The sequence below is a fragment of the Protopterus annectens genome, chromosome 3.part1, assembly GCF_019279795.1.
Source record: "Protopterus annectens isolate FY-2018-M chromosome 3.part1, PAN1.0, whole genome shotgun sequence".
NCBI classification, from domain to species: domain Eukaryota; kingdom Metazoa; phylum Chordata; order Ceratodontiformes; family Protopteridae; genus Protopterus; species Protopterus annectens.
Window position 1 is genome coordinate 928,383,392 of NC_056732.1, and position 22,493 is coordinate 928,405,884.

Consider the following 22,493-nt stretch of genomic DNA (forward strand, 5'->3'; position numbering starts at 1 on the left):
TAGTGGGTACAGGGTGTAGGGAGAAGTTGGTGGTATTGTTTTGAGTAGTAGGGTGGGTTTTGCTAACACTTGGTATAGGGCTGCTAGTGATATTGAGGGCATTGGTAAGGGTTTGGACTGTTTCAGTAAAGCACTTGTTAAATTGTGTGGGAATGTTGTCATGGTTGTTTGGTAGTACTGGGGTTGGGGTGGTGGCTTTACCTGGGTGGATTATGCCATTTATTGTAGCCCAAAATTTTTTTAGGGTTGTTGGCATATTTTTCCTGCATGTTTTTGTAGTAGTTACTTTTGTCTAGTTTGATTTTTTTTTTGGCTTTGTTTCGAAGTTCTTGGAAGGTTTGCCTCAGATTTCTGGTTTTGTTCTTTTGATATTGACTCCAGGCCTGAACCCTCTCTTTCACTGTAATCTTAGTATCTTTAGTTAGCCATGGAGCATAGCTAGCTTTTAGTCTTATAGTTCTGGAGGGGGCATGACAGTTTAGGATTTGCAGGAAAGTGGCATTAAAGTACTGTACAGCATCATCTAGAGATAGTAGTTTTAGGGGTGTGCAATTACAGCTTTGTAGTGAATTAATGACTTCAGTTGTTTTAAAGGTATTTTTGTTATGTATTACTTTGAGGTTGGGTTGGCTTATGTAATGGGGTCTGTTCTGAATTAGGTAGGTTGGTTGATGATCAATTAGACTGTCAGGTAGACAGCCAGAGTGCCATGCTAGAGTGAGGTCAGATAACAGAATCCAGTCTAAGATGGATTTGTGTTTTGAGGTTTTGTCTTTTCTGGTTGGGGTGGATATAATTTGGGTAAATCTATGGAGGTTAATGTGGGTAGTTGGAGTGTGGCTAGAGCAGTTCAGCCAGTCAATATTAAAGTCATCTAATAGTACAGTTTCTTGTGGCATGGAGTTTGAGATCCAGTTTAGCAGGTTTTCCATTATAGTAGTGTTATTGCCTGGTGGAATGTAGCCACCTGCAATAATGATATGTTTGTTTGAGTTTAGTTTTAATTTGGCAAGGACTAGTTCAACATCTTTGATTTATTGGGTGTTATAATCAATTTGTTCAATGGTGAGATGATTTTGGAACAAAATTGCTATGCCACCTCCCTTTTTCTCTACTCTATCTTTCTGTATTATGTTATAGCCAAAGGCTGTAATCTCATTATTATGGTGTTCTGGTGTTAGCACTGCTATTTCCAGTTTATATACAGCTAGAAGGGCATGAAGGTCCTGGATTTTGCTAAATATACTTCTTGCATTTATGTTAATGAAGAGGAGAGAGGGGTTAGATCTATAGATTAGGGGGTTTGGCTTATTAGAGTCTGTGTAGGGTGTTGTGGTGGGCCCTGGATTAGGGTGAATGTCACCACAGTGAATGAGTTTGTGCAGTAGGTGAAGATACAGTTTAGTTAGTTTGTGTAGTAATTTAGTATGTTTTAATGAGGAGTGAGCGTTAGTTCTGACTGACAGTTTGTAGTGGGAGTAAGAGACTGATCTAGAGGAGGTGAGGTCTAGTGGTGTGATAGGGAAGTTACAAAGTTTCAGGGGAGTGGATAGAGGTTCAGTTTGCCATTGTGGGGGGGTACTGATATGTAGAGTAGTGTGGCAAGAGGAGATGTAGGAGAGCAGGAGAAAAGTAATGATAGTAGATAGGTAGAGTAGTGCTTTTATTAAGTGGGACTGTTGTTTACAGTTCATCATGTTTGATGAAGAGTGTTTAAGTGTAGTATCTTAAAGTAAGTGGGTTTGATATACTAATAATGAGTGATAGGGTATGGTGAAGGGTGTTGGTTTGTAAGTGATGTGTGTGGTGGGAATCTAATTGGGTTTGAAGGAACTGATAGAGGGTGTGGTGTCTAACTATAAATGTAATTGATATGGGGGAGGGTGGGAATGAGGGTAGGGTAGGGGAGAGGAGTGAGCGTAGCGAACTGAGCAGGGCAGAGCCAGTAGTCCAAAACACTGGAGAGTTTGGGAGACTATCAGTGTTATGTGAAAGAGAGCCTGTTACTGCAATATGCATCCTATATGAGTGGAAGGTAGTTATGTGGCAGTTAAATAACCTTAGACTAAATTCAAACAAAATAGTCAGTATATCAGAGATGTGTTGTGTAATTCAGGGAGCTAGAGTGTGGGTAGGATGAGTAGGAAGAGGCAAAGGTGCACTCTAGATTATAGAGGAAAAGGAGTGCAGTGTTACTAAGAAGGTAGCAGATATATGGGGGGGTGATGCCTGCCGCTAATCTGTGAGGCAGCGTTTGACCACACTAAAGTCAGTCAGCTGTCCTTAAGGGAGTACACTATGTAAAGTAAACCTAAACCAAAACATACATTCACTACTTTCAGGCTATGGTTCTCTCACACTTTTTTGCTGGGTCCACAGTATTTTCTGGCAATTCTTCTTAACTGATGTAGGTATTTGATGGGAGGGGGGAACCCTTAAATAATGGTTACGAATGGTATTCACTACTTTCAGGCTATGGTTCTCTCAAACTTCTTTGCTGGGTCCACAGTATTTTCTGGGCAATTCTTCTTAACTGATGTAGGTATTTGATGGGAGGGGGGAACCCTTAAATAATGGTCACAAATGGTATTCACTACTTTCAGGCTATGGTTCTCTCAAACTTCTTTGCTGGGTCCACCGTGTTTTCTGGGTGATCCTTCTTAACTGATGTAGTTATTTAATGGGAGGGGGAACCCTTAAATAATGGTCACAGATGGTATTCACTACCTTCAGGCTATGGTTCTCTCAAACTTCTTTACTGGGTGCACAGTATTTTCTGGGTGATTCTTCTTAACTGATGTAGGTATTTTCTGGGGGGGGCCCTTTAATAATGGTTACGAATGGTCACTTACATGCTAGCAAGCAAGCACAGCAGTGGCAGCATCTATGGGGAGGCTAGGACAGTTTGAAAATGTCGCCTCACCAACATGATAAATTTCAGGCACATCTAAACAAATATAACAATTCAAAGTAACAAAGTAGTAGTATCAGTCATAGATTTTGGAGTCAGAAAGGAACTACATTTTGAGCAATAGACTATTTTCTCATGAAAAGAAAAAAAGAAGTCAGTGGGGATAGACCTTTATTATCAAACAATGCTCATCCCCTACTTAAGTTTAATATAATTTAAATCCCTTGTCATTGTGTAATGCAATATTAGAACTTCCCCAGCTTTAGGGTTTTAACCTGTCACTTAAAAAAATCATTTTCTAAATCATATTATTCATAAAGCTTTTTTCCTTTAATTTATTCCCCAGTATCAGAAATGTTTCTGGTGAAACACTTGACTAAACAAATAGGAGCAGTATAGGAAACAAGCCAGTTTATAATCTGTATCAACCTATTAAATAAATAAAGGCAAATATATTGAAAATATCTAAAGTGAACAAGTTGAAAGATGGTTTCCAGATGCATACCATATACCCTATTTTGTAAATGTGTTGATAATCAGAGTGGCAAAAAGGAATATGACATGGAGGAAGCATTTGCTGTTATAGCTCACACCTGTGCTGTCTATATGACTGCACAGTATATAAATCTCTGCCTTAAACTAAGTATCATCTGGGATCCGATTTACACATCATCTTGCTGGCTGTCCATATTACACTCATGTATACTTGGTCACAGTAATAATGTTACCATTTTGCAATGCTGAAGCAACAGCAGTAATGTAGATATACCCCATTTCTTGTTATTTCATTTTTCCTCGCCATGCCACAAAGACTATTCTTTTCAACAGACATCACAACTAGCACTTTTGTGAAAATTCAAAAGAACATGACCCGAACTACTTTCTTTCATTTCATTTAGGAGCTGAAATTGTGTGCATGTGTGTGTGTGTGTGTGTGTGTGTGTGTGTGTGTGTGTGTGTGTGTGTGTTCGTGCATGCATGCATGCGTGTGTGTGTCTGTGTGTGTATAGATAGATATATATGATATATATGTGTATGTGTGTGTGTTTTCTTTTTCTCACATGTACAAACACACACACACACACACACACACATACACACACAAGGGAGGATAAGACTTGAAACATAACCATATTTAATCCGTAAGAATCTACGCAGAGAAGATGATGTTTTCCCTAGCTTTTGAGAAATGATAAATATTAACAGTATTATATGGTTACTGTACTTTTGTATCATTAACATGTTTTATGACACCTGATGATTAAGATGCAATTTTTATGATGAAGAAAAGTGAAGGAAACATTAACTGTGCTCCTACCTTTTTTTAATGAAAGCAAGTGAGAAATAATTCAATAGCTCAGTAAAAGAAAGAATAAAACTGTTCTGTTTCAGTACCAATTATATCATTCACCAGCCAACCCGGATATAGCATATCTTGTTACAAGCTATAATTTGACAGCTCCCTTTCGACATACTTAATAATGCCTACCATAATGATCTCTGTGAGCAATAAGGCATGACCATGGGTGAAACGTCCTGTCTGTTAATCACACCATAAGACCATGACAGGTCACAAAGAGCAAAATCACACTATATGTAGTCATGGAAAGCTCATAAAAATATTAATGTAGCTCCATGGAGTGCAAGGCTGCTATTGTCATAATTGCTACCTATAAGAAATGTAGGAAATTTGCCTTTTGAATTTATTTGTATTTCTATTTCAGACAGTTTTTAAAGAAATGAGTCAAGACAGCCACTCAGTACAAGGCTGAAATTCTGGCATGTTGAATTTGTACACCACAGGGCACAGGCAAGGCAAATCAGTGTTATAGAGACTGAAGAACATTTGCGATGATTATTTGCAAATAAGCGGTATGCATAATGTTTTCTTTATTTGATTATTTCCCTGTTAACCTCTTTTTAAAATAAAGAAATACTAATTTCCCTTATAGAACATCTCATAACATCATGCTTCTTTGCAGGAGATAAGTATAATATCTCACATGTTTTGTATAGATTTTGAATGCGTCCATACACCAGTTAACCATTGTTTAAAGTTTTGATTAAAGTTTTTTGAGCAGCTGAATTGACCGTAACAGTGTACCTCATATGTCAGTTTACTACAACCACTGTTCAGCCATGTGGTAAGACTAACATTTTATGGTGAAAACATGTTTCTGAATCTACAACTGCCTTACTTGTTCACTAAAACCAACATCCCTCTGCTATTAAACCTGCTACCAGAATGATTTGAATGAGCGTGTTCTTTCTCTCTGAGGGGTGCATTGATTCTCAGTATTGTCATTTAATATACCTCACAACTATGCCTATGTACTTTGAAGCCTCTAAAATCACTCTGAATAATTCAGTATTACTTTTCTCTACTATTCATTATCTTGCTTCAACTATCCACCTGACTGTGAGACAGAGAAATTGCACTGGTAGTTACTTGCTAGGTTCCTATTACTCACTGTTGTCAACAATACTGATACTTCAAAAGGAGCAGCTGGGCATTAGGAATGAGCCTATACTGAATGTAACTGCTTGCTTTCATAAGGATTTCTATAATGGTTTAAATAATCTGCAGATATTTTCTAACTTATTAATATGGTTGCGACTTGTGGCTCCAAACATCAGACCTACAACAAGACACAGTAAAGTGGTGAAGAGCAGTGCAAGTGGGTTAAAACACTGAGCTTATCTAAAAGCATATTATTAGCACCTTTCTGAGGGCAGGTTAAAGAGACTCTTGACTTGAGCATTTAATTTGTATGTAACGTTTTGTCAGAGAAAACTGATTTCCATGTAATTTTCAATACACCACTACATTAAAAAGGTTAATGCACTCTCAAAACTCTGAAGGTATAAAAATACTTGAAAAAATGGAACTAAAATGTAGTGTTTACATCAGAAGATCAAGGTTATGAGTGCTAATAAGCTTCATCCTGTACTCCGGGTTTTAATACTTCAGTCTTTATTTGCCTACTTTGTGATTCTGAGTAAGTCAGTAAATCAGATAGCTCACTTGGATTATCACAAAAAATTGTGATTTAATCTTATTTAACTTATTAGCAAAGCTATCAAATAAAATATTCATAAAAGTTATGAATAAAGTAATGCTAGACAGTCCACCTTCCATTATGTCTATCAATTAAATGCCCTCCAGTCTTCTTCTTGGTACACTGACTTGGAGCATGTTGTTGTTGTTTCTTTCGGCATTTCCCAGTTAGGGGTCGCCACAGCGAAACTCCGGTCCACTAATGCTTGGCAGTAGATTTTTACGTGCAGAGTTGCCAGCCCTGACACACAACCTTCATCGAAGGTACGCCCATTCACACATGTCTCCACACAGAAGATGCTCTAGCTGAGAATCGAACAGGACAATGTCCTACTTTGAGGTGACAATGCTACTACAGCACCATCACTATTAATATATTTTATTTTGCACTCTCTGTAATGGAATAAAAATAATAACCCTGCTTAAAAATGGGTAAGAGATAAGCTTAATGTGATTTTTGCTTCATTAGATTTGCCAGTTTCACATGTATAGCCCTTCCCATCATGGCTGCTCTGGGACATAGACAACAAAAGATCATATATTATTTCACAGATGCCTCTACTAAATATTCCAGAGTAACAACTGGGTGAAGCTTCAGCCAGATGCAGCCAGATGAAAAATATAACAAACTTTTTTTTAAGGGGCAATCCCCTGCACCCTTACTCTTTTGGGTGCAAAAAAGTGACAGAAAACATCCCATTAAATGACAAGTACTGAACAAGTATGAAAGAAAAGGTAAGTACAGTTCAAATGCCAAATGTGATGTGTTAATAGAAGAGAAACGTGTTAAGCATGCCAAAATAAAGGTAACAAAATTAGCTTACTATTTTCACTGGGCCCTGTGACATGCAGTGTCTTAGATTAGATAAATCAACTCTAACATATAGGCATAAAATGCATGTCATGCAACTGTCTCAATGCAGTTATAAGAAAACTTTAACCTTAGTTGCATATAAACAATAAATTAGACATTAATTATGGCACAGTTTAGTACATACAGAATGGCTTAAATAGTGGATAGATTAAAGAATACCTATGTGGCAAACAAAGCAGGAAGACCTGACATCAGATAGCACATTCATTCTCTTTGCAGTTCACACTGGCAGCACAGTTTGCATTGATGTAAGGCAGAACGGTCCCGATGCATTAATATATATATATATATATATATATATATATATATATATATATATATATATATATATATACACATGAATTGCTATGGTGGTAGTATTCACAGTTGTCAGTTGTGCATATGAGCAGTGCATGCTTCTGCAACTGGTGGACACATGTAATTGAAGTGTGATAGATGGAGCTCTGCTGTGCCTATGTGCAACCCTTCAAAAGTCTCAGAAATTAGCAAATTAAGTGCATAATAACATTTAAATGAGAAGGTGTATGTAACTGCTGAACTGATGGTGTAGTAAAAAATATACCATTCTAGTCTTTTGTGATTCAGATCTGTATTTAGCAATGCAAGGGCATGGTGCACACATAGGTTATAAAAAGGCAATCACTGCCATTTCTTGTCACTTTGAAATCAGAAATGATGCTAGATTTGGCTGTGTCTTACTTTTTCTCACTTTGGCAAGCTTCCATTCTCTGTACTGCCACCTAGTGTGTTAAGCAGCACTCCACAGCCTCAGAGGGGAAGGAGGTATAGGCAATGAGAAATGCATTATACCTTTGAGGAGCAGAAGGTGCTTGAACAATTTAGAGGGTACAGGGACATTTTAGGGATTTTGTGAATTTGTATCACCCACAGACTGGAACTGGCAGAATGCAATGGTTTTCCTATTCATTTGGATATCAGGCTATACATAGCCTAACTATATCTGCTGTGGGAACCTTTCAGAGACAGGCTGGTTATACTTTGTGCATCTCTTAGACTTCTGCCCACAGGGTACTGCAGCATTTCCTCACTGATATTCTAGTCCATGTGGATGAGCATATCTAATTCCTAGTTTCTCCAAAGGACTATGCCAACAGTATATGTATGTTCCAACCTATGCTTTTCCAAGTTGCTTGGTGTGATGATGTGAGATAGTGGTAGCTATGCCAGTGGGAGTAGGGCAGTGCATGTATAACATATGCCAGCATAGCTAGCTGGAGTTTCATAAAAAAAATTATATGTCATTTGATTATCAAACTGATTTGTACAGATGCTTGTGTTAAAATGTATTGGTAAAGTTGCTTGTGTTAAAAATGTATCTGCATTAGGACAGAAGAGAAATATACATGTAAAGCTATGGAGTGTATTATTATGGATCTCATAAATAAGGACATAGGCAATCTCCAAGCACTTGACCCCACCCAGATCAGATTTGTCAGAGGCAGATCTTGCCTACTGAACCTAATTGACTTCTTTGAGGCTGTCATCAAGGCCCTGGATGAGGGAAAGTCAGTACATACAGGTGACCTTGACTTGGCTAAGGCCTTTGACACAATAGCCCACTCGGACATCAATGAAAAGCTAACGCAACTTGGTGTAAATCCCTATCTCATCAGGTCGGTGGCCAGCTGGCTCACCAATAGGACCCACAAGGTCAAAATAGGTGCCACCACTTCCAAAAGCAGACCTTTCACTGATGGTGCTCTCAAGGGATCTGTCCTGGGACCCCTAGTATTTGGCATCTACTTCTCAGAGGTTCAGGCAAAGACAAATGGCCAGTTATGTACCACTATCCCCTTCCCTACATGTGCCTTTACTACCCCTCTCCCAGCATCTACAGCTTAAATTTAAGTAGGTTTGACATTAGTCCAGTATTACATAAGAAGCCCTATATCAAGAAGGTAGGCTGCAGAATATTTGACGTTTAGTTTAATGACACAGGCGATTAGTCTCTGAAAGTTCATTGGTGCTCTATAAAATATCAAAGGCATTATTTTGTTGTGCAAGAGGCCTCTAGACGTTGACAACGCAGTTTTCTTAGTGGGTTCAGGTGCTAATTGGATTTGCCAGTGCCACTTTGTTCAATCCAAAATGAGTAGAAACCAAGTCTTGCCTAATTCTTAACTAGTTCAGCTACTCAAGGATTAGTGCAGAAGACAAACTTGGAAATATTTAGTAATATGACAGGTTTATGAGGTTATTTCACTCATTCTTTGATTCCTTTATTCCCTCAACTATGAAAATTTTCTGTCCATTTCCATTAATTGCTTAGCACTGTGATTCTAGCAATTGGTGCAGCTTTTATTACTTGCTTTTTCAACAGACAGAGTTTTAGCATTGCATGGGATTAAACTGGTCTTACCAGGCAATTCTGAGAATATAACTTTGTTTTTTTAAGTCCAAATTCATTAACTTGGGATTTTAACAAGGTTTCACACAGTGTGACTTCAGGACATGCTGCAGGATCTACAAACATACTAACTACAGAAACCCCACATTCTTTCAAAGGCTTCAAATAAGTTATGTGGTACAGCTGTTCTGGTTTGTGTCACTTCAGAGTTCATTTATTTTTTCTTTGGTATGTCTTCAAATGGTCCTTCCCACAACGCTAAGAACTTGTGAGCAATGGGCACTAAGACAATGCTTTGGCATCTCTAAGGATAGCATTTCTGATATATGTTCTCATTTGTGCTTCCTGTGTTCATTCCACATGTTGCTTTACCATGAACATTACAGTATTTAATCTTTCCTGCAAATCAATGACGTGTTCTGTCACAATATCACATTTTTAAAGCAGGTCTTTTCATCTTCTCATGTTTTCTCTACAACTTCTGAGAAGCCCTAAGGATGTGTGTCTTATGACAGAATGAATATAGAACCAGCTGAGACTTGGGGTACTTCCCCAATAGCAAAAATGAATGAATGAATGAATGAATAAATGAATGAATGAATGAAGTAAATAAATAAATAAATTAATTAATTAATTAGAGAAAGCAGTGGACTCAGTTTTTTACCCTCTTTTATAGCTTTTCTCAGCAGAGAGTTTATAGTGTTGATAAAATGTTTAATTGTCCCATATGTCTGAATGTGGTATACAGAGGTCCTCGGTTGTTTTATCTTGAAGAATTTACACAGCTCATGCACTATATTACACATAAATAGCATGGCCTGTTGAGTAAGAATTTCACATGGTATCCCTAACACAGAATAAAGTTGTAATAGTTCTTTTGCTATAGATCTGGTATTCATTCTCATCATGGCCACTGTTTCAGGAAATTCATTTGCAGAGTCAGTGATCACAAGTTTATGCGGTTGATTCCCTACTGAACTTTAAAAATGGCCCTGCAATGTTCATTGCTATTCATCAAAAGTGACTTATTTTATAGGTAGGGGTAGGTAAGGGTTCTTAAAACCTGGATTAGGCATCATCTTTTCACATTCTGGAAAAATGACACAAAAATGCTGTTTCTTTTTCAATATGAGGCCAATAAAATCTAAGTAGAATTCTAGCCTTGGTCTTGTTTGTCTCAAGATATCTTTGTATCTCAAAAAACACCTTGGATGGATTGTACTCTTCCCCATCACACATATTTTCCATTATTCTTTAAACTGGATACACCCTGCCCTTTTATAACATCATGTGTTAGAGTTGACACTAAAGCTACTGGATGTAATACTTTGAATAGAATAGTTCACAATTATACTTGAGATGCAGAGTGATTTTCTAGTCTCCTTGTACACATATTACTTACATTTTATGGTTGCTCTTAGGTCTACGATTATAAAAAATATTCTGATTAACTAAAATAATTATGTTTCTTGAGTTTATCAATCCTAGCATTTCTATTCTTTCTACTAAATGGGACAATTAATAACTTTGCCAAGAGCACAATGAAGGAATGGAGATTCTAACAGTTCAGCAATATTACATTCCACCATCACACTTCCAATGCAAATTGTTTAATGACCTTCAGAGTAGTAGTAGTTTTTCAGGTACCACATAAGCTGTACACCTAGCTATATACTATGTTTTAGACCATTTAAAATAAATGAAATAAGTTAACAAAACATTTTTTTTTATTATGGGCACGGACGTCTAAGTTCATAGGTTTATAGTTAATTAGTAGGTTAGCTGCCTTGTGGGCTATTTTAAGCCTAGCAAATGTATTTTCCGGTGCTTGAATCAAACTATCCCATTTGATGGTAGACTGGCCTTATACATCCCCTGGCAAATAATTCTATATTATCCCTAGTGAGAATAACTGTGATCATGAAAAAAAACAGCAACAAACCAACTAATGCTCCACAAAGAGAATAAATCCACGAACTTGCAAGCTAGTAATGCAAACCTTTTATTCCATAAAGTGCTTTTCGTCTGGCTGGATAGCTAGACTTCTTCAGATGCAATTAAATATTCAAAACACAGATATAACATGAACATCAGTCAGCTGATCCCCCTACTAGTTAGAACAGCTGATCAACACCAACCAATGCATATACATACCCACACAGCCTAAACCAAAATGCCTTAAACACACATACCATGAATTATATTTACTTCTAACTAAGTTAAGACCTTCTAACATATTTTTTAATTTAAGTCATAATTTATATATCTATAAATATTCTAAAAAACATTCTAAAAACTTATAAAATAATTAATATACTATACGAAAAGTATAAAAGTCAGAAACCATACCTATAAATGAGTTTGCATAACATATAAAATTCATAAAATGTTTGCTGTGTAAAATAATATACATTTCTGCCCTAAAAGGTTTTTAGAAAAACTACTTTAAAAATATATAGCTATAATTATCTTAAAAGACTTTTAAGTTTTAAAATACATTTGATAGAATACATCTCATTAAGACCCGGATAGAGACATGCAAACGTACGTGGTTGCCAAAACAGTTCCATTTTTTCAAGTAACAATGGTACTGGGCCACCTCTAGCATCTGAGGTTACACATTGTATAGCTCTAAACATAAAACCATGGTTAGGAAAAGAGTGAGTGTGTCTAGCTAAGGCATTGTCTAATTTGTTGTTTCTAATGCTGTACAAATGTTCATATACTCTGTCCCTCAACCTTCTATCAGTCTTTCCGATATAGAAGGCAGGGCAGCTGGAACACTTAGCAAGATAGACCACTCCTTTGTATTACAATCAAGCCTATGTTTAGTAGTATATCTAACCTCTCTGATAGAGAAGTTTGTCCCTACCTCTATGCATCTACAATATGGGCACATAAGACATGTATACATGCCCCCATGTTTTGTACTAAAATTAATTGGTTTATGAGTTTCTAATAGATTCTTCAAATTCCTACCTTTCTTAAAAACTTCCTTAGGAAAATCATGTAGTTCTTTAACAGTAGGTAGGTCTGTTTTTATAAATTCCCAATTCTTTTGCATTATGCTTACAGAATCGTAGCTATCCACATAAAATGTGAGAATAAGACTACATGGGTCCACAGGTTTGCTAGGTAGCTCATCCAATAAAGTGCCCTCTTGGTCAATAACACTATCTAAACCTATATTATTGGGTTTAGGGACTCAAATAGGTCTATAAATAGATAAAATTCTCTTTTTTATTACCTCTTGACTTATTTCATCCAAATAATGCATCCAGATAGCCCCTCTTTTTAAACATTTCGACTAGTTTGGTACATTCCTCCAAAAAGTCCTGTTCATCTAAGACCATTCGGGCCCCCTTACTAGTTGTCCTTTTACTACGGAATGTTTTTGAAATGATGGGTGGCAAATACTGTAATGAAGGAATGTATTGGAATAAGTTTCCTTTCTAAATATACTTGATTTCCAACATTTGTTTATCTTGTCCTTTCTTAAGTCTATATCCAGGTAAGATATTCTATCACTGTTAAAACACTGTACATTTTAAAAAGTCAGTAGTGTTATTCAACTGATTAACCAAGGACGAGGCTTCATTTTTGTTTCCTTTGAATAAAATAAATATATCATCCAGGAAGTGAGTATAAAAACTAATCTGTTCCATAATGTGGGTCACTCCAAAAATGTGTTCCTGTTCCCAAAATGCCATACCTAGGTTGGCAAAACCGCTACCACTAAATGGAGCAAATTTTCAGCATCCTGCCTCAGGCTACAACCTAAGGCAGGGAGCTCCAAAAGTTTACTACAGTTCACACCGGAAACAATAGAGAGTGAAGGACTGGAAAGTCAGACTTCAGAACTAAATGGATTAAAACACACAGTAGTGTGTAACACGCAAGGTGACTTTAATATTTTTAATTATTCTGAATTTAAAGTGGATTTGGTGCTGGCTGATTTGCTAGCAAAAGGACTTACTTTTGTCCCCACAGTAAAAGCTAATTAATTAATACTGTCCATATTGTAGATGCATAGAGGTAGGGACAAACTTCTCTATTAGAGGGGTTCGATATACTACTAAACATAGGTTTGATCGTAATACAAACTGAGTAGTCTATCTTGCTAAGTGTTACAGCTGCCCTGCCTTCTATATCGGAAAGACTGATAGAAGGTTGAGGGACACAGTATATGAACATTTGTATAGCATTAGAAATAACAAATTAGACAACGTCTTAGCTAGACACACTCACTCTTTTCCTAATCATAGTTTTATGTTTATAGCTATAGAATGTGTAAACTCGGATGCTAGAGGTGGCCCACTACTATTGTTACTTGAAAAAATGGAACTGTTTTGGCATGTCTCTATCCAGGTCTTAATGAGATGTATTCTATCAAATGTATTTTAAAACTGAAAAGTCTTTTAAGATAATCATAGCTATATATTTTTATAGTAGTTTTTTAAAAACCTTTTAGGGCAGAAATGTATATTATTTTACATAATAAACATTTTATGAATTTTATATGTTGTGCATATTATATTATATTATTTTACTAAGTAGAGTTGTCCCAGTAGGAGCGATTTATGAGTTTTGCATCATTAGTTTAACTGTTTTAGTTTGTTTAAATTATATGGTTTTTGAGTATGTACATAATTAAAGACAGAAACTCATTTATAGGTATGGTTTCTGACTTTTATACTTTTCGTATAGTATATTAAGTATTTTATAAGTTTTAGAATGTTTTTTAGAATATTTATAGATATATAAATTATGATGTAAATTAAAAAAAATATGTTAGTAGATTTTAATTAACTTAATTAGAAGTAGATATAATTAATGGTATGTGTGTTTAAGGCATTTTGGCTAAGGCTGTGAGGGTATGTATATGCATTGGTTGGTGTTGATCAGCTGTTCTAACTAGTAGGGCAGATCAGCTGACTAATGTTCATGTTATATACTGTGTTTTGAATATTTAATTGCATCTAAAGAAGTCTAGCTATCCAGCCAAACGAAAATCACTTTATGGAATAACTGTGATCATACCAAAGATAATTTGATGGAACCCATACGAGGGATAAAGCTTTAAGGAGCTACTTCTGTCCATTAGTAGAACAGGGGTCAGTCCTGTGTGGTAAATTTTCTCTTTTCCATTCATAGACCCAAGTTGAACTTTAATATGGATAGGGATGAACTTTCTTTTATGTGGATGCGGAGTCTGTTCTAAAACAAATGTATCTTCTTTGACATAAACCTATTCCTACAAATCTTTCTGTTGATGTTGCAGAAGAGCTTTAGATCCCTTGGCTAAGTATTTCTGATGCTGTTTGACTTTTTTGATGTGTAGTACAGTTATTTGCAATGGTGATGGACAGGTTGACAGATGAGATCAGACAGGAGTCCCCGTGGACTATGATGTTTGCAGATGACATTGTGATCTATAGTGAGAGTAGGGAACATGTGGAGGATACCCTGGAGAGGTGGATATATGCTCTAGACAGAAGAGGAATGAAGGTCATCAAGACAAAGACAGAATATGTGTGTGTGTGATGGACAGGTTGACAGACAAGATCAGACAGGAGTCCCCATGGACTATAATGTTTGCAGATGACATTGTGATCTGTAGTGAGAGTAGGGAACATGTGGAGGATACCCTGAAGAGGTGGATATATGCTCTAGAGAGAAGAGGAATGCAGGTCAGCATGACTAAGACAGAATATGTGTGTGTGAATAAGAGGGAGGATAGAGGAATGGTGAGGATGCAGGGAGTAGAGGTGGCAAAGGTGGATGAGTTTAAATACTTGGGATCAACAGTTCAGCGTAATGGTGAGTGTAGAAGAGAGGTGAAGAAGAGAGTACAAGCAGGATGGAGGTGAAGAAGAGAGTACAAGCAGGATGGAGTGGGTGGAAAAGAGTGTCAGGAGTGATTTGTGACAGACAAGTACCTGTAAGAGTGAAAGGAAAGGTCTACAAGAAGGTAGTGAGACCAGCTATGTTACATGGGTTGGAGACAGTGGCATTGACAAAAAGGCAGGGGTCAGGGCTGGACATAGCAGAGTTAAAGATGTTAAGATTTGCACTGGGTGTGACGAGGGTGGACAGGATTAGGAATACGTATATTAGAGGGTCAGCCCAGGTTGGAAGGTTTGGAGACAAAGCCAGAGAGGCAAGATTATGTTGGTTTGGACATGTGCTGAGGAGGGATGCAGAGTATATTGGGAAAAAGATGCTAAGGATGAAGCTGCCAGGTAACAGGAAAAGAGGAAGGCCTATGATAAAGTTTATTGATGCATTGAGAGAGGACATGCAGGTGGTTGGTGTGACAGAGCAAGATGCAGAGGACAGGAAGAAATGGAAATAGATGATCTGCTGTGGCGACCCCTAATGGGAGCAGCCAAAAGAAAAAGAAGCACAGCCATCATTATTATGTCAGAGGATGCATTGCATGCCAGACACAGGTCACGTTTTAGCGATCTGCAGGATAAGGAGTGTAGTGCAGGACTCTGAGTCGGTCCTAAGACAGGACTCTGAGCCGGTCCTAAGACATGTTGTTTAGGTCTTGTATCATTTTAGTACGGTATCTCTGTGTGCATTCCAGTTGTTACATGTATCTGGCCAATTGCATGCCAAAGGGGACATTATACTTAGTGACTCGGGTAATGAGGACTAAGGAAAACACATCCCTTGATCTAGACACAATCCCTTTGTTTATAAACTCTGCAACATAAAAAGACGTTCATATGACAGTGGACAAATGTTGGTCAAAAGTTAGGTTTCAGTCTAAATAAGTTCCTAAATCCCAAACAACTGGGTCAACTCTTAGGATGTATTGTCAATGTGGAAGTTCCTTGGGGTAGGTGACTTGTCAAACAATGCTATAATGCATTTTAGCATTTAGTTTCGGTCCACAATTTTGACACCAGTTATTTATTTGTGACTAACCTTCCTGCAGGATGGCTTATTCATTTACGGATTCAATAACTGCTACAGCAGCTTGCGGTCACAGGCAAACTAAGTCAGCCAGAACCCTTTACCTTTTACTTCAAACAACTAGATGCCAAACAATAGAAGTTCCAGCACAAACCCAGGGAGAACTCCACTGGTAACTGGTCTCTTTGTCGAGGTAGCTTCCCTTATTTTCATTTCCTGTATCTTATCTGTGAGTCACTTGGCAATCCAGCAGATGACATAAGGGTTTGTTCCCAGTTTATTTAGCTTTTCTACAATGCCTGAGTGAGGAACATGCTTTATACATGCTTAAGCGAGGGCTTGCTACTAGCCTTTGGTGCAGACAACTCAGCATTAGATGCTGAAATTTCATTTAATAGCAAATTATCAACTAAATTAACTTATTATTTAGAAGACTTGGTGTCACACTGAATAACTCACTTTTTTAAGTGGTTAGGAAGTACCCTTTTAAATGTTTCTATATCTAAAATGTCAAATTATTATTTTCTTTTCACATTAGGCTGTAATAATAGTCTGAAAATATTAATTAAATTGACCTTTTGTGACATTATCAGTCTATCATAGGAGTCACCAAATGTGATACTTAAGAGCCCGTGCTTTAGGAGAAGTGCCAACCATTGCCAACATTTCTTTCTATAGTTTCATATAGCCATGTGCTACATTGTTCTCAAGAACCATACAGGCTTTTAAGGGGCCTCCAGTCAGGTATAATTACAGAAATCTGACCAAACTGCCAAATTGACCTGAGCCCAGCCTTACCTAGTTACATAAATTAAAAAAAAAAAAAAAAAAAAAAACACAAGACCGGCCTCCATATCATCTTCTTCCCCCACCCTCCTCAGAGGTATGCTTGGTGTTGGGATACATCTCGGGTGGATGATTAGTTCACTATAATGGTTATCTATTGTTTTACACTCAGTTCACTATAATGGTTATCTATTGTTTTACACTCAGTATATGTTCAACAATTATTTTCTGCATAGTCGTTAGACAGTTGTCAGTAGCATCAATCACTTATTTTTTCACTCGGGTGCTAGCAAAAAAGTTGTGATAGTAGACACACAGTCCAAATCACTGCAGCTGTAGCATGCACAGACCTAAAGGCTTGTCTTAAATAACATCTCTTGTCCTTATAAATATGTTTGCCTTCTTTGAATCATTATGGTGGTATGCTGTATTTATATCAGTTTTTTTTTTCCAACAACCTTTCCTCCAGTCATGACAGCAGCTTCCCACATTGGTACAAGGTTGCAATGCAATACTCCAAATGTACAGGACCCACTGGAGGCAACAGTCTCCACAAACAAAACATAGGTCTCAACTCACACAGATAGCAGTTACCCATACTGAGCAGCAACTCATTCACAGATGGGGAAATAACTCAAATAGTTTGCATGCAGGCAAAACTTTTTTACAGGATACATTATGTGGAAAACAAAACCTGTTTTCTGTCCATATTCTCTACTAATATCAAAAAGGATGACCAGTGTGAAAAAGAAAAACAGCATTTGGAGTAAATTCATATTGTTAACATTGAGTTTATTTTTATAAAGTCAGTGAAATAAAAAAAAATGTTCTGCCTTTAAATTTGGGGAGTGGGAACATCCAGAACAAGACCCACAGTTTACATTTACTCTTAGCTTTACTTCCTGGATCCAGTTTGTTCCTCATTGCAATGTAAAAGAACAGACTGGTACATATAGGAAGTTAACAAGCTGCATTGGACATTACCCAGTGATCATTGCAAAGGCAGCAGCGCACCACCATACTGTACAAACAGTTCTTCCTACTCACTCTAGAGTTATGGTAATGATGGGCTAATTTGTTTAGGTCAGTGTATTTTTTTCTCAAACTCTTCTGTACTAAAGAGCCAGTAAGCATTCACCATTAGGATATATTACTTCTAACTTTTGCAGTTACTCTGCTCTACCCAAGTATCTTTGCTGATACTGATACGCGTCTAGGCCACTGTTTGTAAAAAGTTTGAAATCCAACTTTCTGCACTACTAACGTTACTGAGAAGTAGCTCATTGCAGGCTGTTCCCAGTTAGTTACCTAGGATCTCTGCCTCTTCCTGAGCTACCCTCCTGTAGGTAATGCTCTGCATTTCCTTTCAATAAACGGCCCCCTTGGAAACATCACCCCAGTTGTTCTGTATGCGGCAGATAATACTCCTGAATGCCATCTAGCCACAGGTGCCATATCACAGTATGTATAGTATTTTCAACAGTTGCTGGATTACCTTCTAAGGCTACTCAGAGGACTTTAGTATCTGTGAATATCGTTGTGTATTATTGTTAATTCCATTTTTTTACTTTAGAATGTACTAATGCAAAGGCTGAGTGTGAGTGTCCGGGGTAAATTCAGAGATTATTTTCTTTTTATGGAATGATATGAAGTCTGTTATGCTATTCATTTTTTTGTCTTGAGATGAATGTAGAAGGTTGCATTCAGCTATGACTTAACACTGCATTGAACACTGCATTGGACTATTTAAATAGTGAGGCTGCACTGGTAACGTGCAGCTAGCTGTGTTACTTCTCTTACTTTCTTACTCTATGCTTTACTGGTTTTTATTGTACGTGTTATTGCTCTTACCACAAATCTGTGTCCAATGATGTACAATAAGTGGCATGTTACATATACTCCTCTCATGCTCTTAATTCGCTCAGGCCTTATTACATTCTGGGAATGATACATGTCTGGATAATAGAGTGTAGCTAGGACCCATGTACAATGAACCATGTATGTCTTTTGGTACACTGGACTTATGCATCCTCTTCCAGTTACTGTGCTGGACTGTCAGCATACAGCAGCACAGGTTTTGTTCTGACAAAACTATCTCCCTAAACTGGATGAAGTAGGTGCCAATTGTTTTACTTCCTTATGAGCATGTCTGATATCAATAGCAGGATTCTTTTTTATGCATATTAAAATGTAGACCCGGTGAGTTCATAATATGTGAAAACTCACATATGAAATTTATATTGAATGGGCTACTGACAAGAATATTCAAAGGATTTATTTTTTGTTTTGGTTTGCTTTGGTCAAGGCAATCCACCAACTTCATCAGCTGTTTTCTCTGGCATCTGTAGTGGTAATGGATATAAGTGAGGGCTCTGAACCCCTATTTTTAGATCTGACACCATCTCATGGTCATCCTCTATCTTATCTTCAGCTCGATTTACCTTTGTTTAATTCAATATGCAGTTTCAAAATATGTTAAAGTTTATGTTTTTGTAATTTATAATGATATGACAGATGTTTTGAATCATATGAGGACGCTGTCTCCCTCTGGAATACTTTGCACATAGGTAATAGTGTGGTTACATTTGTGGAAGTTTTGTGAATTCTGCCTTAGCATGCTGGTGGGCTTTATATATCTTTTTAGCAGAACGTCTGCTTTCACAGCTGAAAGTTGTGGATGAATATCAGGGACCAATACTTAGCTTTTTATAATACAGATGACTTTAGCATCATGTCATTTATAGACATCGTTAGCATCAGCATATATAAAGAAGATGTATAACATGTTTTATGTTTCAAGGATAACTTTTCAGCAAAAAAGTGATGATCTTAAAATACAAAGCAAAACATAGTCATTAAAATATAAAGCATACAATTTTAATGTAAACATTTTGCAAAATAGGTTTGTACATTTCTGAGTCACTGGAATGCAGCATAAACTGTTCCTTTCTGTGTATCATGATACACCAAACAGCAATACAGATCTGCTGTGTATTCTGAATCAGATTATTGCAAACATGTTACATAACATATTTATGAGCAAGGCATTGCACTGAATGTACAAACACTTAGCCTTCTCTGTTTCCTTCAGTAGAACAAGGTTTAAAAAGAACATTATGTCAAAGTGACTTTGGCACAAACTCATGTATAAATGATTAAACTTTCTGTACAGAGGAACAGCATGTTTCTATGCATTCTGTACAGAGGAACAGCATGTCTCTATGCATTCTACAAAAAATGTAATTGACTAGTTGTGTGTTTTTGTGAAGATGTAATGCCTCTTATCTTTGCAACCTGCTTGATATCAAATGTACACTTTTCTAAATATAACAGTTCTGTTATTGATAATTTACTGGTTTTGACAATATCCAGGTCGGTTGCAATTATTATGTACAAGGAAGCAAGATATGTGCACAGAAATACATACAGCATTTGTACTTCTTAATAAATTTTGAAATAACTAATTTAAAGCAAAAACTAAGGACAAAAGCAGTGTCTGAAGTCCATTACAGAAAATGCATCAGTAAGTTATATACATGTATACATTTTTAAGAAATGCACGTTAATGGTAGCTGTAAATGGGCACATGCAACTCAATAGAAGCAGTTGCAAGGTCGGCTGCTAATTTTTAATAAGGAGACTTTCTCTCCTTTCTGTATATTGACTGGTAAATCATTGCAGTTATCATCTTTTTTTAAATGCCCACATATCATCCTTGATGTTTTTGCTTTGATGTTTTGAAGAAAAACACTGGTTGGAATAGGTGCAGATTATGTTTGTACCACAGATGTAAATCTATTATAGATGGACTATAAGAGAAAATAAGCTCTGACTGACACTGAACCCTGCATGCAGGGGGCAAACTGACCTGCTGAAGTAATAGAATCATCTGGCATTTTGTCAGAAAGAAGCAGCTGAAAGCACTTTAATTTTGCTAAATTTGCAACTTCATAACTGACAGGAGGTTTATTATAAGCTAGTAGCTTTTTCAGGGACAGAAGATAAATTACTGACATAAACGGGTACTACTTTGCTAGAATTCTGTAAAATATTGAATTAGCAATGAAAAAGTGCACATGATAATATATTCAGTATGCAAGGTTTTACCTTAGTTTCATCTGTCTACTGTATTTACTATTGTTTTAGCTGATTCTATTACAGTAGGCATGGATATAATGGAGTTGTACATAAACCCATCTTTTTTATGTCTTACCCTAAAAGTAATTATCAACTTTTTGGTTATGTACTTATTTATTTATTTATTTAATTTATTTATTTATTTATTTATCTGTCTATTTCTGAAATATGCAGGTAGCATACAAACCTATTTAGTGTAGTACAGTGTACTGCCAGACATCTTTTCTAATTCTGAAAGCACATTTTAAGTTTCACCAAAGTACACTCTACCCATGACTTAAAAATAGGTTTGTGCTGCCTCATTATTTCTATGTTCATATAGAACCAGATGTATTTAAAAAAACTCAATTATTTTTAGATGGTGTTTTACTCTTTTTCTGATTCTGCATTTATACCAAGTCATATATACCATAAAAAAGCTTGCATATACATGACTTATTTTAATAAGTGAATAATTTTTAACAAAGACTGATGAATGAATCAGCATAAGCATTTAACAGAATTAGAATTTTAGAAGAAACTCTCTGACAGAATTGCAGGCCTTCTGGGTAATGAGCTTTTCAATGATTATGTCTCTGTCCCAAATATATTTTCCATTTATTGAAAGAATATAGCATTTTTGTTTACTTTGGTTAAGAAATAAAGATAATTAAAATTTGGGAACTAGAGAACATATGACATAATTGTTTTTAGAAAGAACATTTTTTCTCAAGATTTGAGCCTTGATGGTAGAAATATTAAGGAGAGCTTGGTCATTATTAACTGAAAATTCTTACAATGTTAAATAAATCATAATATATTTTCAAGCTAATTATATTCATGTTATGCAGTATAAGTTACAAATAGCTATTGTTTAAGGCACAAGAATTACACATTTCCACTGCTTGTGAGCTGTAGCATGACACAATGTGATACTTTATACTGATGGGCTTCCTGATGGAGAGATGAAAAGTCAGCAAGCAAAGGAGTGTAGTAGTGCTGAAATTCAATTTGTCCTCAAGTCTTGCTGAGTACCTTTGCGAGGAGGCTGTTTTTCCACAAAATCTCACCAAGGCGATACTGATATATAGATCGTATTGATATAGCATATATCATGGACAGAAGTAAAGTAAAAATAAAAAAAAAAGATAGCTAGGTGTACAAGACCCAGGATAAAAAAGTGCCCAATCCTGGTAGACACACTGGTGCCAGGACTGGAAAAAATGACAGTGTAGAAACCTCAAAATACAAAAACATTCCTACAATGGGGCCAGGCCAGGCTCGGGTGAAGATGTCCCCCCTATTGTATAAGGAAGTAACAGTCCACAAAAATGACAAAAATTGATTGGCCAAAGATGAGCCATAAAGACGTTAAAGTGGACTATTGAGGATAAGAAAGAAATTATGTATTGTTACTATTATATAAAAAGCCCGGAATTTCTAGACACAAGATATA